At 32.7% G+C, this 17316-nt stretch overlaps 1 protein-coding gene and 1 long non-coding RNA gene across 4 annotated transcripts in view; one reads left to right on the top strand and one right to left on the bottom strand.

Moving 5' to 3' along the window:
* Positions 1-17316, top strand: part of LOC128239182 (neuropeptide CCHamide-1 receptor-like) — a 108839-nt gene that overhangs the window by 27688 nt on the left and 63835 nt on the right. The window lies entirely within an intron of this gene.
* On the bottom strand, positions 49-11198 carry LOC128239184 (uncharacterized). Its single transcript, XR_008261835.1, has 4 exons — positions 11061-11198; positions 6650-6723; positions 1305-1427; positions 49-899 (listed from the first exon to the last, which is right to left on the bottom strand). It is a non-coding gene; the product is annotated as an uncharacterized LOC128239184 (long non-coding RNA).

Raw genomic sequence — 17316 nt, 5'->3', positions numbered from 1 at the left:
TATTATTCTTCATATACATACACAATTATTTAGTAAACAGTACTGTTTCAACAATTCAAACAAATACATAGTTACAAATCAATTATTGCTGTATTATGGCAAACACTTGGTGTTCCATCAGTACTTTAACTGAACTGGAACCTCAGATCAACCCATAAAGAAATGGAGTCTAGTAACTTCCCACTCGCCTGCCTCTTGGAACAACTGGGCCATGATTTTACCAGTTACCAGTAAGTGTTCTTTTAGACCATCATGTTGGTCAAAAATGTAATAAGACAAATCAAGACTGTCCGTAACTGGAAATCGGACCTGTTTCAATACATAGGCCACACTTTTTTTATCCAACTCCTTCCAAATGATGGGTAGTGACATGGACATTCCTCAATCTAACTTCTGCAGTGACTTCATTCATTCCTTTAGTCAAATACGGACAGTGTGAGCTGTTGAGATAGACAGCTCCTGTGACATCACATTTTATTGTGAAGAATGTCCAGCATAGATGGCTTGTCATCTAATGTAGCTAATATGTCCGCCCGGTCAGCTCAATCGGTAGAGCGTTGGACTCTGAATTGGACAACCCGGGTTTGATTCCCGGGCGGACCAGGTCACCTCTGTTGTGATTGGTTATGAAATCCTTTCTACGACCATTCGCACTGTACCACTGCACCTGGCATGTACAGAAGTTGTCAGTTCCTTGCAGAGGTGAAGGCACCTAGTACTGGTTCTGCCCAGGATAGGTGTGCGGTGGTTGAACTGTCACTCTCAGGGACCCTTCAATGTGCTCACGCCGGGACCCGGAGTATAAACTACTAACACCACCACCTGGCAGCCTGCTATGAAGCTTGTCCATAGCCCCATATGTGTGGCCAGTCATCCATTATCCCCATTTTAATGATAATCTGAAAATAATCCCAAGCACATTTATATGCATATTTATTATATCATATCCGCTTCCATACACTTATCTTCTCTAGGATGTTCAAACAGGCTTGATGTGACAATACAAAATGTGAAGACAAATAAACAGTGAGATACAACAAGTACATTGAATTTTCTGTCTGATTTAAAATGATTTGTAATATAAACAGGACAGGTGAAACTTCCTATTCGACAAATATCTTTTTTTATTGTCATTTCCAAGCATTTTTTATGATTAGATTATTTAATATTTCATAACTTAAATACTATCAGGAAGTCATAAGATTAACCATCTATATATATATAATAAATCGTATATATATATTTAATATATAAAAACAAGTCATTATACAATTGATATACACAAATTAAAAAGGTATTTATACTTCTGAAACACTGTTGCACAAGCCACTGGGCACAAAGAGGTTGATGAAGGTTTTCCTGATGCCCTTTGAGGTTTCCCCACAATAATGAGAAAGATGACCTCTGAGAGAGATGGTGGTTATTTCCTGAAACATTAAATTTATACATGTTGTATATAATTTAAAAAAAGGACACTTGACAATATACAGAATGCTGTACATAAAATTCATAAGTCCTATAAATAAATGCTTTTGAAAAATTCCAGAACGTATAAACAGCAAAACCCAAAACCTCTTGATTTTGTTCTCAATTGGCCAACAGAGGAAGTATTTTTTTTCAAGAATCCATGAAAACCAGTGATATAAAACTGCTGACAAAAAATTAGATCATGCATTTTTCTTTAACTGTTAGTAATAGTTTAACCCACAAAACATTGGCTTTCAAACGAAAATACGCAAATCTGCGATATGATCTATGTCAGCAGTCTTTTATCATTGGTTTGCAGATACTATTAAACCCCAAAATTTGCTCTTTCCAAGACAAAAAAAATAAAAAAGTTGTAAAAACGGTAAATTTGGGAGAGTGCATGCAGCTTTAATAATAATTAATATATTCTTGTAATGAAGCTGTTATGTGCTAAAAATAGAACCCAATGAAAAATAAGCATATCCTAATAAGCCTAGCTTTATATGAAGTATTTACTGAATCAAATAGACATATATAGGCAAATGACTGAAAAGCTACCATAATTAAAGCTGCACTATCACAGATTAAACATTTCGACAACTTTTTAATTTTTGTCTTGGAACAAGCCAATTTTTGCTACAATCCATGGAAACCAGTTAATAAGACTGCTGACAAAAAATTAGATCGCGGATCTTTATATTTAAGTTCATAAATTGATGTTTTATGCATTTTTCTTAAACCGTTAGTAAGGGTTTAAGCTCTAAAACATTTTCGAAAATATGAAAATCTAAGATCTGTTTTTTTATCAACAATCTTACATCAATGGGTTGCAGATATTTACGCAAAAATTTGCTCTTTCCAAGACAAAAATAAAAAAGTTGTAAAAATGGTAAATCTGTGAGAATGCAGCGTTAAGAGTATTTTTTAAACTTATAATGAAAGTCATTTGCATTTATTTTATATAAGCACGAAAACTAATGTGTTATTTATTCTGAACTCCTTTATAAAAATGTAGGACAAAACACCCCATGTCATTTTTGACTAAGGGGACAAAACACGTCCAACCCATTTAGACAGGGTTGACAAAACAACCCAGATCATTTTGACATGGTGGACAAAATAACCAGGAAAATATTGGCAGTTCAAAAAGTTAAGACCCCCCTCCCATTCTACCAACACTTGAAAGATTAAAACTAATTGGCCATTATCAAGATGTGTTTTATTACCCCCAATAAACACCCTTTTTCACTTAATTTATTAGGTTTAGAAATGTTACTATGGAGATCTTTATCACAGCATAAGGAAGACACAGTGACTTTAATCATAAGGATTTGCTACAAAGCTACAGTACAAATATTAAGTTCAGCATTATGATAATCCTTACTTCAAAACACTCTTCTTAAAAAGGTGTTCAAGGCCAAAATCTAATATTCATATTCATTACAGGCTGCTTTGCATGACAATTATTAATTTCAGATATTTGTTTTAAGCAATTTATTTTTAATTATAAAAACACTTTCTCATAGTTTTCAGTTTTCATCTTCTTTTTGATATTGAAATGTTAATATTAAAGGGGCCTCATGTGTTTTTAATATTTACGTTAGTCTTATATTAAAGCTGCAACCTCACAGATTGAACGTTTTGACAACTTTTTTTTAAAATTTTGTCTTCGAACAAGCGAATTTTTGCGTAAATATCTGCAAACCAGCGATAAAAGACTGCTGACAAAATATCAGATTGCAGCTTTTCATACTTCCATCCAAAATTGATGTTTTATGCATTTTTCTTAAACTGTTAGTAGCAGTTTAAGCTGTAAAACATTAAATTTGGAATGGAAATATCAAAATCTGAAATCTAATCTTTAGTCAGCAGTCTTTTATCACATAAGCAGGTATTTACGCAAAGAAATTCTAATACATAACGTTTAAATAAAAAAGTTGGAAATCAATACATACACAAGTTGACTAACATATATTTTGAATAATAAACCTTAAATTACTTTCCAAAGAATGCATTTAAGGAAAAGTTACTTACTGAAAACAAGACTGTAACAATGCATGTATTTTAAAGTGAAAACGCATATATATTATGTATTTTAAAAATGTAATCCTTTATACTTTTTACTCTTTCTGTTTTTAAAAAGGATGTAACCCTAACCAAATCATTTTATTTTTGGCCCTACTATAACACAATCAAGAATTTAGCCCCACATTCCAGAATGCAGGGCTTAAATTGTGTTATCATTTTGATCACTGACATGACATCATTGACAAAATAAGGATTCAAAAATCTTTGTTTCCGCCCAACTGACCCTATTTTTATCCTTCTGATCCTTTTTTGTTTTTGGTGTTTTGATCAATATGTGCTTTTTTAGTAAAGACCTTAATAATTCCCTGATATAGGTCAGTTTGCCAAAGAAACATGGTCCTAAAAAAAACAACAGTTACCGTATGCCTACCTTTTTTGATATTTAAATGGAAACTATGAATACTTTTTTTTGGCCTAAGCAACAATTTTTGTTTGAAGCCAGATGTGCATACCGTGTATTTTTTTACTTAATTACATTGTATTGTCTGCGAATTACCAATATCAAATCCATTGTCCTATTTAACAGGAGAATGGTTTTGATATTGGTCCCATGTATTATCATTATAAAAAGTGTAGGAATTTTATTCAAGACCATTTGCAAGATGTGTCATGTTTGGTGTCAATATTATGCTTGAATTATCATAGTTTATATTTGTCATTGTTAGATATTTAATTTGTATAAAAAAATGAGCAATAATAAAACCTCTAAAGTTTTTTCCTCAGTTGGTAAGAATTACACCTGTTGTTGTTGTTGGGTTAATAAAAGTCTGCTTGCCTATGGCTCCATTATGGCTTGACCCTGTCACACCCCCTAGTGTGACTGAAACATATTTGTGAGGCCAAAGGGGGATCTATCTTCATTGAATGTCAGTATTTATTTTAGCTCCACCCCTTTTACTTGACCTGGCATCGCCCCTTTCACTGAACCTGACATCTGATTGGCTGAATGAATATGCCTTTTAAAGGTTTCCTTATGACTGACAGCCCCAACCCCCCACAGAGAAAGACTGGTCATTTGAGACAATCACTATCATATTTTGAAAAGGGGGCTATATGCATGACTATGAATTGGCTTGTAATTGATTTAAGATAATGATCATTATCTGCAGTTATGCACTTAAATTAATAAAAAATTCATGTTCCTTATACTATGAAAATTATGGAAGAAATACATGACTGTCAATTTAGAATTGAACTTAATTTCCATGTAAATATCCTTAAATTGTATAACATGTCGAAGGCAAAATGTAGATTTTCACAGATTGAAACAATTGCTAAAAGGCATGTTCATTTTTTTCAAGATAATGACATTAATAGAAGGTTTCTACTTTTGTGTAAGGTTTTCTGAATTTAAACATTTTTTTTTCTCTTCAAGTCTCTTAACATTACCAAATAAAAAGAACTGTCCTCCAGTTTGTATTATGTAGAATAAGATGTAATTTGGAAGTAACTGTAATTTGTTACAAAGATGGTTTAACCAAAACTTAATGAAAATCCCACATTGATTTCGTGCATTTATATATATATATATATATATATATATATATATATATATATATATATATATATATATAGCCCGGAATAGTTGTAGCCCGGAATTATAGCTATTCTGGTTTTTCCGACCTAATCCTCCGGTACAAACAAAATTAAACCGTTGTAATATACACACATTACTTCGGAAACAATAGAGTCATTGGACTGTTACATGAATTTCAATAGCTCGAAATTCACCTTTTATTTGTTACTTCCGGGCTATATGTATTAACATAACAGGGTTTTCCCATGCTGGTACAAATAAAAGGCGAATTTCGAGCTATTGAAATTCGTGTAACAGTCCAATGACTCTATTGTTTCCTACGTATAATTCCGGGCTACAACTATTAAGAGCATATACTATCACACTCATCTGATATATTGGGGATTAAATTTATGTACCAGTACATTATCTTACAGAATGATAGTGATAGTCATTATCAAATTATTATCCTGATTAATAAGTAAGTTGTTGAGTGAAAACTATTTTTAAATTGAGACAATAAGGTGGATGACATGTTAAGTTATCGAAAGCTTTGAAGATTTTATACAAAAGTTATAAGTTGTCTCAATTTATGATTTCGAAAACCATTAAATTGGCAGGCCTAAGCATCATGAGCCACTCACAGACTTTGATGGAATTGGTAAAAGACAAAAAATAAATATTTACTTTCTTAGTGTTGCAATGCAAAAGATACTGGGCCTACTTTCTATCAGTAAAACATTCTTAAAGCTTTTTTCCATTTGCCAAATAATGGAAAATTATTTGAACTTGATTTTGAAAAATAATTATTTTTTATCCTGACTATATAATTATTTAGTCTTTAAAACAGACTCTCTTCCTTTTAAACTCTAAAATATCTTTAAAAATAAAATAAAATACATTTAAACCCATTAAGATTTAATTAATTATTTAAACAGGCCGGTCTGCACTGCTTTTTCAGTAAGGATTTTAGTCAAAATCATATCTTCGTAAGAACAAGACAGTACACCATAGGTAATTATGACCCCCCCCCCCCATAATTATGCATATTATGCATATTTGTATACATGTATTAGCTAGACAATATACAACGATAAGTGTAATTGTATATATTAGTGAGCAAATAAATGCATTAATAAATAAATAAATACAGATTTATACTGGTAAATAAATTTATAAATATAAATATTTTAGGAAAGATAAACATTAGATAAAAAATATTATCAAAGCCTTTTTAGCCATATTGTATTGGCTGGTGGGGTTACTCAAAATTACCGTGCATGGTCAGCTTACAACCAATTAAATATTTTCAATAGCTCTGAGAATGATTCATACAATCTTTGATATGATGTCAGTTTTTTTTACATGGCATGGCTTGACTTGATCAATATAAATTTTATATTATATGACTTGCACAATTCACATGACTTTTCATATATATCCTTTAAGTTTTGTGTGATAATAGATCTTTGATCTAAATTTGTGATTCAAAACTTAAAGATACATATATATATATATTTACTGCTTCGGAATCACACTTTACACACAAGACATGTTAAAATAGATTATTGTACTCACTGTTTTTTAATTTAAGTTTATTCATCAAACTCTGTCACTCTAGCTGTCTCTGTATTATCAGCATCACACATCAACTAAATAAATAAAAATAATAAGAATTATAACAAGAAAGGTTCAAGTAGTTAAAAAATATATGGGCTGTCATTGGACATATAATATAACAATTTACCATGATTCCATGAAATATTTTTACAAACTAGCAAACCTGAACTCTTTAGTATTTTTTTTACATCTTTGTGAGATTTTGCATAAAGCATCTATCTAATTCTTTGTTAATTTACCACATTAAAATTAAAATATATTGATTAACTGTACTTTTATTTATTTTATAAATATCTTATATGTTGTGCACCAGTCAATTGTAACCCTGGCGCCCCCAGGTCCAGGGAATAGCGGGGACTTTAACTTTCGGTCCAGCCAACCCTGGGTCTAATCCTCTCCCCTGCGGGAACGAACTGATGGTAAAACCCCGGCCAAATGCCCCTGCACACCAGAGACTCTATATAAGGCCCAATCTCGGCTAAATTTGGCTCAAAGACAAAACCACTGCGGTCACCCCGCCCTGCGTGGCCACATAGAAAGTAAAAACACGGCCCATTTCCCGACTATTCCCAGTATACCCCCGGACCGGGGGGGGGGGGGGCGTGGTTAGTAACCGTTACAATTGACTGGTGCATTGGTTATAATAACTGAGAGGCCTCAAAGATGCTCACATGACTGTGACATTTTGACCTTTTAGCAGATTAGAACAAAGAAAGGATTTTTAAGAAATATACTCAATGAAACAGAGTGAAACTTTATTCAGGGGCTATACACCGTATGATGAAATAGCGAAAGAAGAGAAAATTGTCGAAAACTGACATGAATTTGGTATCAATGTGTACAATGCATTGAAACTAACTAACTGAAGTACCACATAGTTTACAATTAATTGATTTTTCACATTTTTTTTCCATTAAAAAAGATTACTAGGTGGGTATACCTAGTATAATTAATTTTTATGTGTGATTGGCTAGTCGATGTTATCACTTAATGTTACCAAGCTAGGTATATATTAAATCAAATAAACAAATGTAAACTTTCATAGCAGTGGATACAACACTGGACTGCAATTTTGGCGACCACAGTTTGAACCCGGTCTCTCTTATTTTTTCTTTACATTTTGATATTTTTTTACCAATTATGATATCAAAAGGATAAACATTTTATTGAATAATTGTCCTGTATACTGGGACTGACCCTACTGTTTGTATAGTCCATTGGTTAAAGAAAATAGATTAAAAAAGAGAAAAAAATAATTGTATTTAGTGTGTGTTTAAGGTAGCACTACCCTAATGAAAACCTCCACTTGAAATGCTTCATTTTTATGTTTTATCCTTTATTGTTAAGCACATACCTACACATCTTTTGTGGGTTCATGTGAGCAGTTCAACTTCAAAGCAACCCAGAAGCTGACATACATGCCATATCCCCCGGAGGGGGAAAAATCCCCCGGAATTTCGACCCATCCCCCGGTCTCCCGGAGGGGGATGAAAATCCCCCGGAATTAAAAAAAGTGTGTTTAAAATTACGCAAAATTATCACAGGGTTTAATTATATATGCCTGTTTACAGTTATAATGCCCTTCTTGTTTTAACAACACCAATAGGGTGACACTTAATAAGTCAGCAGGGCACATTTCATGCATTGTTTTGATTGAAACTGTCAGAATTTGCATAAGAAATGTCAATTAGACTGGTCAGATAAAAGGACGATTTTCATTGGTTAAAACTATAGGTTTTATCCAATCAGAGAGGATGTAACAAATTAAAGTGTTTAAACATGTGTCATTGTCATCAAAATGATTTATGATTTAAAGGTGACAATACATTATTTGGTAAAGAAAAGGATTAAAATAACTAATAGACAATGCTGTTCTTTGTTATGACCCACTAATATGTTTACATACATGACATGACCTTCATCTCAAATATCGGAAAATAACAGAACTTCCAGAAGAGAAACTAAAAGTAGACAATTCGGATGAAATGACTTTTATTTATTTTAATATTATGGTGGTGATGTTTTTATTTTTTGATGAATGCCAAAAGATGATATGTTAATGAACTTAAACAATAAATTATGCATTTGCTTTTTATCAGAAGCAAACAAATCTGACTATTTGGGAATTGAAATGAAAAATATTGATAAATCATTCCATTCTCTCTATTAGTCTGAAAGTCATCATTTATGATCATAATGAGCAGATTTTGTATCCAATTTTAGAGGAAGGTAAGCCCATTAAATTGTCTCTGAAACATATTTTTCTGTGAAGTATTCTATTTTGCAAGTGAGTGCTTTTATTATGCAATATGGCTGTGTCTCATTAAAATATAGATGAAGTGCTGGAAAAAGGGGAAGACAAGGTAAATTGGCACGTGTGTCATGCCCGTAATGCTACATGGCGATGATGAAAATTCTCTGGTATGTGACCCAAATCCCCTTAAATTCTGGACATAATCCCCGCGGGAGTCTTGTTTTTTTGTACTTGCGTCTTAAAATACTTTGAAATTTTGTCGAATTAGACCTGCTACAAAAAACGCCTGAATACTACCAAAATCCCCCTGAATTTTCAGACTTTTGAACATTAATCCCCCTGAATGGTCTCAAGAAAATATGGCATGTTTGGAAGCATCTTTTTATTTTCCATTTCATTAGCTTACATTTTTCAACAGTAGTTTTATTAGAAAATAGTTATTTTCTTATACCGAAGGTAAAACATATACTGTTTTTTTTTTGCATAATGTTCCTAAAAGTTTAAAGATATTTCATATTGATAAGGAACAGGTCATGAGTATTTTTTTAACTTGTTGATTTCGCTGTAAAATGACATTCACAAGCTAAATCTTAGTAGACCAAAGAATTGTACGTTTACGGATTTTTGTATCTTTTTTGATATGGCAAATCCTTCACATACAAATTGTTTAGTATCAAAAGTGGGTAGTTATTCCGATCGGGATTCTGGGTTAAAGCATTTAACATCTCAAAAATATCATAAAACAAGAAATATTACCAGATTATATAATTTTATATCAGTTCCATACATAAAAATGTCATATCCTATGAATAATTATGAGTTTGACGTTTATTTTTCATTTCTTGCTGTCAAAACATAGCGATATATACATGAAGGGCACCTGCAAGGCTTCAGGGCACAATTTTTAAACAACTGGAACATTTCGGCCATGGCTGAGTTGTTACGATTGTATTTACGAGGTCTATCTAGAAGCTTGTCAGTGGTGGCCGAGTTATTATGATTGGGTCGAGTTGTTCCGCTTGGCATAATTGATGTCTGTGTCAGTCAACTTTTGTTTTATTGGAAAGGTAAATAATGTGTTTTAATGCAAAATAACTTTTCACTTACATGGTAAAGTATGAATATAAACCTTTATGATCAATTTAAACCATAAAATACTTCACTTAATACAATTTCAATATTTTTCAAAACACCCCCGGTTTTTGCACAAACCCGTTTAGACGTTACTGGCTAAGGTCACAAATCCGAACACTTTCTGATGTTTTTTACAATTATCTTGGAGAGTTTATGTTGTAGTAAGTTAAACTTTCGTATGAAACATCTTTGGTTCATGTGAAAACAGCTGTCAAAGTACAGATTCACGATCTCGTCAATATTATGTCGAAAATCGTTCAATTTTATGGATAGTAAATCACCCTTCAAAATACGCTATGGAGGGCACAAATACCGAACACTTGAAAAGCGAAAATACATAGTCATACAATTATAATTAAAAAGTATGCTATATTAAATAAATGGCATTTTTTAGAAAAATGCTTAACAAAACAAGATGAAACTTCGCAAGTGTGACCAAGGCAAGCCTCTGTATTGATCTAGATCATCAAATAATCGATCACGGTAAACAAACGCGTGTTTTAGCCGGTGTTCAGGATTTGTGCCCTGTTAGGAAATGTACCGTCAACCAGTAAGGATTGGAAGAATGTATTACACGTCTATAATTTTAGACTGGGGGGGGTGGGGGGGGGGGGTAGCTACAATAATGAGCGATTAGGGATACTTTTTTATGATTTTGACATTTCATGTGTATCCCTGTAACTGCCATAGTCTTAAAATCGTCAAAAGACCCATTGACGGTCATTTAGGTGGACTATGGGGGGGGGGGGCATGGTTACAATTGACTGGTGCAACCACTGGGACACCATTTTTTATTATTTTGATATTTCTTAAAATACTCGTTGACGGCTATTTAGGCAGAGTAGCCCCACTCCCTGTCGAAGTGTGGATAAGAAGAGGACTGTTTCAAGTGAACGTTCTTTACGAGATGTCCTACTTATTGACTGTTTATATATTCAAAAATCAAGACAAAAAATTAAATGGAAAAAATAAATGACTTACCAATGGGTGTTTGAGATATCCATTTGGCACCACTTTAGTGCCATTCATCGCTCTTCAAAGCTCCATAAAACAAAATCATTCGTCTAACACATTCCCGACATCTTAACACAGATGGTATTGATTACTGTGACATGTTTGTGTTAAACCGGTTTAAAGGTGCATTCACTCGAGTAAATAAAGTCAAAGATGCACTCTTAAGTACTGCCAGATAAGGTTTACCACAATTAATAATGTTGTTTCAATATTCCTAAAAGAATGAATAAATGTCGAAAACAATGGTTCTTATGAAGGATATCGAGTTAAATTTGAAAGAAATGAGCATTACACACGGTATTTCTACCTTATGAGACTATAGTAGACCACAATAAATCTTTTAGCATTTACCAATCATTTAATATTTTTTGCGCTTTCTGCTATTAAAAACACGGTTACAATCTTGTTATCAGTAATAAATATTTTCAATGAATGCATTATTTAGTATGTAGTTAAAGGTTTATCAGTCACAATTGATGTTTGTTATATATGTGTATGTATTGATTTTGAATAACAGTGTCACTAAACAAAAAATAAACAAATTTACGCAATTTCACAACCTTTTTTCCAGTACTTCTGGATTACCCTGTATCCCCTGCCTCGAAACGAAAAGTTAACTTGGACGACATCGGTACGTTGTGGTTGGGGGGGGGGGGGTCACCCCCCCTCCTTCTGGCCACTAGTGCAATTGCAAAATTAATTTTGATGCGTGAGGGATATACTTAAGCGACGATGTTAACCATTGCTTCAATATTTATGCATGCATATGTGCTTGTTGGCATTTTGGGTGCCTCATTTCTACATCAAAAATGCTCAACCAGGTATGAGTTTATTGTATAAGTTATAGCTCGTAGTTTGTAAAATGTGGTTCTTTAGCAAATTTGTTTTAAATACGAATTAAAGGTGTTGCTTCCAAGGTATGCATGATCAAAATATCCATAAATTATGTATGAGTCCCTTTTGCTGAGTGGTTATGCTATTTATTTGTCCATGACGTAAAAAGCGTAGGTTTACCCCTGATTAAAACAAGACTTTATTTTCATACTTTTATTGTATTTTGTTCTGTAATTTCAGTATCAATGAGTTAACTAATTATTTCAGACACATTACCTGAAAAATGATTATTTGGTGCCAATGAGGTACGAGTCCCTTTAAGAATGACAAAGTGTTTTTACAATCAGCTAGATAACAAGTTCATTTTTTCCACATATACAATATGATTTACAAGTAATCATCATATGTGTATTTTTGCTTCACTGCTATCTTGTAGGATGACTGGCTTATATACTACTAACGGGTATGTAGTAAAGTGACAACATGGCATTAATTACCAATAGCGTTTATTTTGTAATGCAAAATTCACCAGCCTTACATTTTTGTACAGTTCGATATTTTTTCTAAAACATATACTAGTATTACTGTTTGAGGAAGGCATTGGCACATGATGCATGTTAACATTCTAAAATGCCTTGCAGCATTTTTAATGGTGTTTAGCTTGGACCAGCTCAAAACCAAACAATAGGGGTTGGAAAGTCTTTGGTTTAGGAGTTAAAAAGTCTTTAATATGGTTATTAAAATAATTCAACTAGGGGTTGAAAAGTCTTTGTTATAGGAGTTAAAGAGTCCAAACAGGTAGGGGTTGAAAAGTCTTTGAAATAGGGGTTTAAAAGTCTAAGGGTTGAAAACTGAAAAGTGTTCTTTTTTAGAAGGGTTAAAAAGCCTCTTAGGGTTGAAAGGTCCTGCTCCCCTGCAGAACAGTGTGTATGAAATAAACTATTATCTTAGGTAAAACATTTCATATGGATTTCCATCAATTAATTACATCTTCATTAAAAATCAAGAAAATGGTACATTTTCTGTGTAAAGGTACTGACAACCGAAATAACATTTTCAAGCGTAAAAGTGAGTATAGCTTTGAAAAAATGAATAAGTTCTTAGTCGTTTGTAACCACAACTTAATCGATTAAAAATGGCGTCTGAGGAGATGAAACTAGTGTAAAGATATTTAAAAAAATGGAATTTGTGTCACTGGTTGAGTAAGAATACTTCAGGTAATTTTTGATATGATTTATTGCATTCAAATTCATTAAAAGATGCTTAAATCTTATCGCTAAGATATCAGCACAGAAGTATTAGCTTGGAATTGGATGGATACAATGTCAGGACACAGGTAAACAATTAAACAAAACTTCAAATATATTCCTAAATAAATAAATAGGTGTTCTTTTAAGAGATTTAGGAAAGTTGAAATATTTTCCCATTAAAATTTATTGCCAGAACCTCCAATTGGATTAAGCCCATTGCCAATGTTACCAATTGGAAGATTCCAATGGGACAATGTTCCAATTGGAGTTTTCCAATTTCCTGACTTTTCCCATATTGAATTGTGGGAAATATCCAATTGGAAAAAATGGTCCACGGGATTTTTTTTTACAAAAAATGATAAAAAGTACTATAAACGCACTTTTTCTAGATAACATTATAACCATTAATGATAATGATTGTTATTAATCACTAATTCCTTTTTTGAAAATGTGGGAGAATTTTCCAACAAAAAATGTTGGGCTGATTTTCCAATTGGAAAAACCATTTTTCCAATGGGAAGGCCATTTTCCAATGGGACTCCCATTGGAAAATTTGACTTTAAATGCCAAAAAAACATATTTCTAAATTAAATTTCAGGAAACAAAAAATATCTCTTATTAGTATTACCTAACACATTTTAAAAATACAAAAATAAAAAACATTGGGTGAAAAATAAAAAAAATAAGTTTGCAAAAATTCCGGATTTGCAAACTTAATCCGGATGCTGTTTTAATGAAATAATGAGATTTCAATAATATATAAGTACCTTGTCAGAAAAAAATCAGACAGGTAAAGTTTCAAATAACCATTTGGTATCACAAACATCACATCTATATGCGGCACAAGGTCGACGTAATTTCTGACATCAAAATGTTCACGACAGGCCAAGCTTGAAAAGCATTAACACAGCAGTCAACGGGTTAATTCCTATTAAATGCTAATGAGGCAGATATCAATTCGTCACTAGATTACGACCTATTAACTGTTCTATTTTAGCTGTTAGAAGTAAGTTAAGTCCAGTGGGGTAAGGTTAGGCGAATACGGGGGATGCTGTAATCGCTTGAAACCCAGATACCCAGAATATCGATCTTCAACTGAGTGAGGCTCGCCGTGTGATGACTCCGCTTCTGTTGAGAAAGATTATGAACATCGTCTTTCTAAGCGATTTGATCCTACGAGGGATTTTTAGGTGGAGTTCCGGGCGTTTTCCTGCTTCCTTTTTGGCTGAAAGTAATGTAGCCCAGTTTTGGTTGTAGATATAGTACAGACTAAGAGGGAGTTGGCATCCACCCGTGCGAAATACTGGACCAACGCTGCCACCCGTCGCTCCTGTTCATCCTGTTTCAATTATCGGGAGACCCATCTGACGCATACACATACCATATTCATGTCGTCGAAAAGGATTCGATATAGCGAGGTTTTACTTAAATCGGTTACTTCTACAATTTCCCGAACAGTTTGCCTGAAATCACAAATTGTAAACGTTCTAACTTTTCAAAACCGATACACATATTTCTGGAATTATTTTAAAATGTCAAAAATCAATTATAATTTACAATGAATTTGCATCGTATTAATTATGTAATAACAGCATGGGTCATCTTAAAAAACGATTATTTAAAAGTTGCTTGAAATTCCTAACACTAAGCTTATTTCTGTGATTAGATTGACCACGCCTGAATTCTTGATCTTTTAACAAACGACGTTATATCATCATTATACAACATATCTAAGATAGATAAAAATGTATTATGATGTACTTAACAGAATATACCGCGGGGACTATAGTTGCTTATAAGAGAACACTGTGGGGATGTTCAGAAAAGAGCATGTCTTTCTTTGCGTGCTCGATACAATCTTATATCATTTAAGTGAAGTGTTATATATGTAATAATACTTAGTGTAATGAAAATTAACTATCATGATTACGAGTTCATTGACGTATTACAGAGGACATACTGACCTTTAAAACTGGGAGTATTCTACTTTGCGCCTTCGCCAAACATTTTGAAGTAACAAGCTACTTTACCAGTTGAATTCAAATATAAATAGGGATTTAGTCACGTAGACATATTAATCGTATAATCTAGACAATTTTTCATAATATGTTTATTATTGTTTACTTCAAAATATATTATATTTTCCATTAGAGATTTTCGTATCAGCACACACCCACAAAAAGTCTTTTATTGCTTTCCAAATGGAAAACAAAGAAAGTACGAAGAACAGTTTGAAGGTATTTATTAAACATCAATATATTCTCACCTTACTGTTAATTTATAACATTTCCGTGCATTTTGGGTACGATTAATTTCTTTTGTAATATGGAACGTGCTTCCGTATAAACAGACGATGAAAGTTGCAAACAGATTGAAACCAAAGAAACAAACGCATGCATTGATTAGTTGAGTAATGGATGGAGCTTAAACTGCAAATAGTCTAAAGGTATTTTCCATAGAACATGTAATGATAATAATGCTTCCAAACAGGTATCGTGTAATTCAATGGAATAAATAACTTGATGTGTTTGATGCTCAAACATTTTGTGTAAAATTATGGTTATACGATATATTTGATGAACCATTTAATATTTTACCGATCAAACCTTGCAAACTGCTTTTTTTCGAAACAATTTGGTGCATGAACTGTAAGGAATTTGACAAGCGTCAATTTTGTAGACATGAAGATGAATAACAAATTGTAGATTATACCTCATTTGTTTTTGCCACCACAGTTTCAAAAGGATATCTTTGAAGGGTCAGTATTCATTTGTTCCACCGGTTGGGCGGACCTCGTGCTTTAGCTATTTCAAAACGTAATGGTAGATTATTTGAACCCTGCATGAATTGACCATATTTTAAGGATATAAGTACTTTAAACAAAAACACATATTACTGGTTGGTTGGATGCAAAATAAGTTTATTAGTTGCATTATCCAGCCATTTAAAGGAACGGAACTATAATTCGTAATATTCTATAAAAAGCACAGAAACCTACGTGTTCAATCCTAAAGTGCTTAATATAATGTTTAACAATTCATTATATATAAAACGATTGTTATTTCGTCGAGGAAGAAATATGCATGTTTTCAACTTCGTGCATGGTAAATGCCGTATGATTAAATACACATTAAGAATAATTTGAGCAATTGCGTTACTCAAATTTATAAAAAAGAGATCGCAGGAGTGGGTTTTAAGAGCATTCTTGTAGTTCCTTAGTTATTACTTAGCTGTTTTATGGGATTATTTCCGTCTGGATAAAGATATATGAATATTTTGGTAAAACCGAATCAACCCATGATAACAACATCGTGCATAGGAAAACACTCCCCCTCCCAAATAACAATTCCATGCCTTAAAGTGCACACTTATTTACGCATAGAACAAACACTTTACTTTCTGTGCCAAAACATGGTAGCTTTAGCCAAAATAAATATGTTTTATACCTCAAATCTTATTTATTACGAGCCGAATAAATTTGTTTTGCATATCTGGACGTGTAGCAAATCTTTTATTTTAGAAATGACATTTGTAAAATATTAACTTCATGGTTACTTTCACGTTACTCTCTGGTCAGCATATATCGTTGAATTCATTTGAGTTTCTTTCTATTGAAAAGTTAAAGCTTTTTGTCAAAGTTTAAGACGGCTATAAAGGTTTCTTTATGTGTTGGGTGATGTTTCTTAATTAAGTTGTATTGTTTTAATTGAAAGTAGCATTCCTTGACATGCATCAGAAAACTACACCTTGACACATATACGACCTGAATAATCGATTATCGCTTTACTGATGTAAGAACTGATTTATACATATACAAAATGAGTATAGACAGCTTCAGCCGATTAAAACTGTTTAATAACCCGTCTTTCTCAGATATTTTTCTTTATTACATCATAAAGCATCTCAAATACGTACAGGTGTAGACAAGTGGTGTAATTATGATTTTACTGGCGCAATGATTCTACCTAAAGCTGCTTTAATACTTAGATTAAGTGCAGAGAAGTGGCAAAAACAGGTATAAACAAATTAGCTTAGTACGTAACATCGTAATTCCACACTCACTCAAACACACTCACCTTCAGAGTTTTCATTGAGAAAAATCATAGAAAGCGATTAAGGAACTTCCATAGTGCAGTTGA

Source organism: Mya arenaria, chromosome 6 (assembly GCF_026914265.1).
Source record: "Mya arenaria isolate MELC-2E11 chromosome 6, ASM2691426v1".
NCBI classification, from domain to species: Eukaryota; Metazoa; Mollusca; class Bivalvia; order Myida; family Myidae; genus Mya; species Mya arenaria.
The sequence above is the reverse complement of the archived record's forward strand: the minus strand, read 5'-3'. Positions and strand labels throughout refer to the sequence as shown.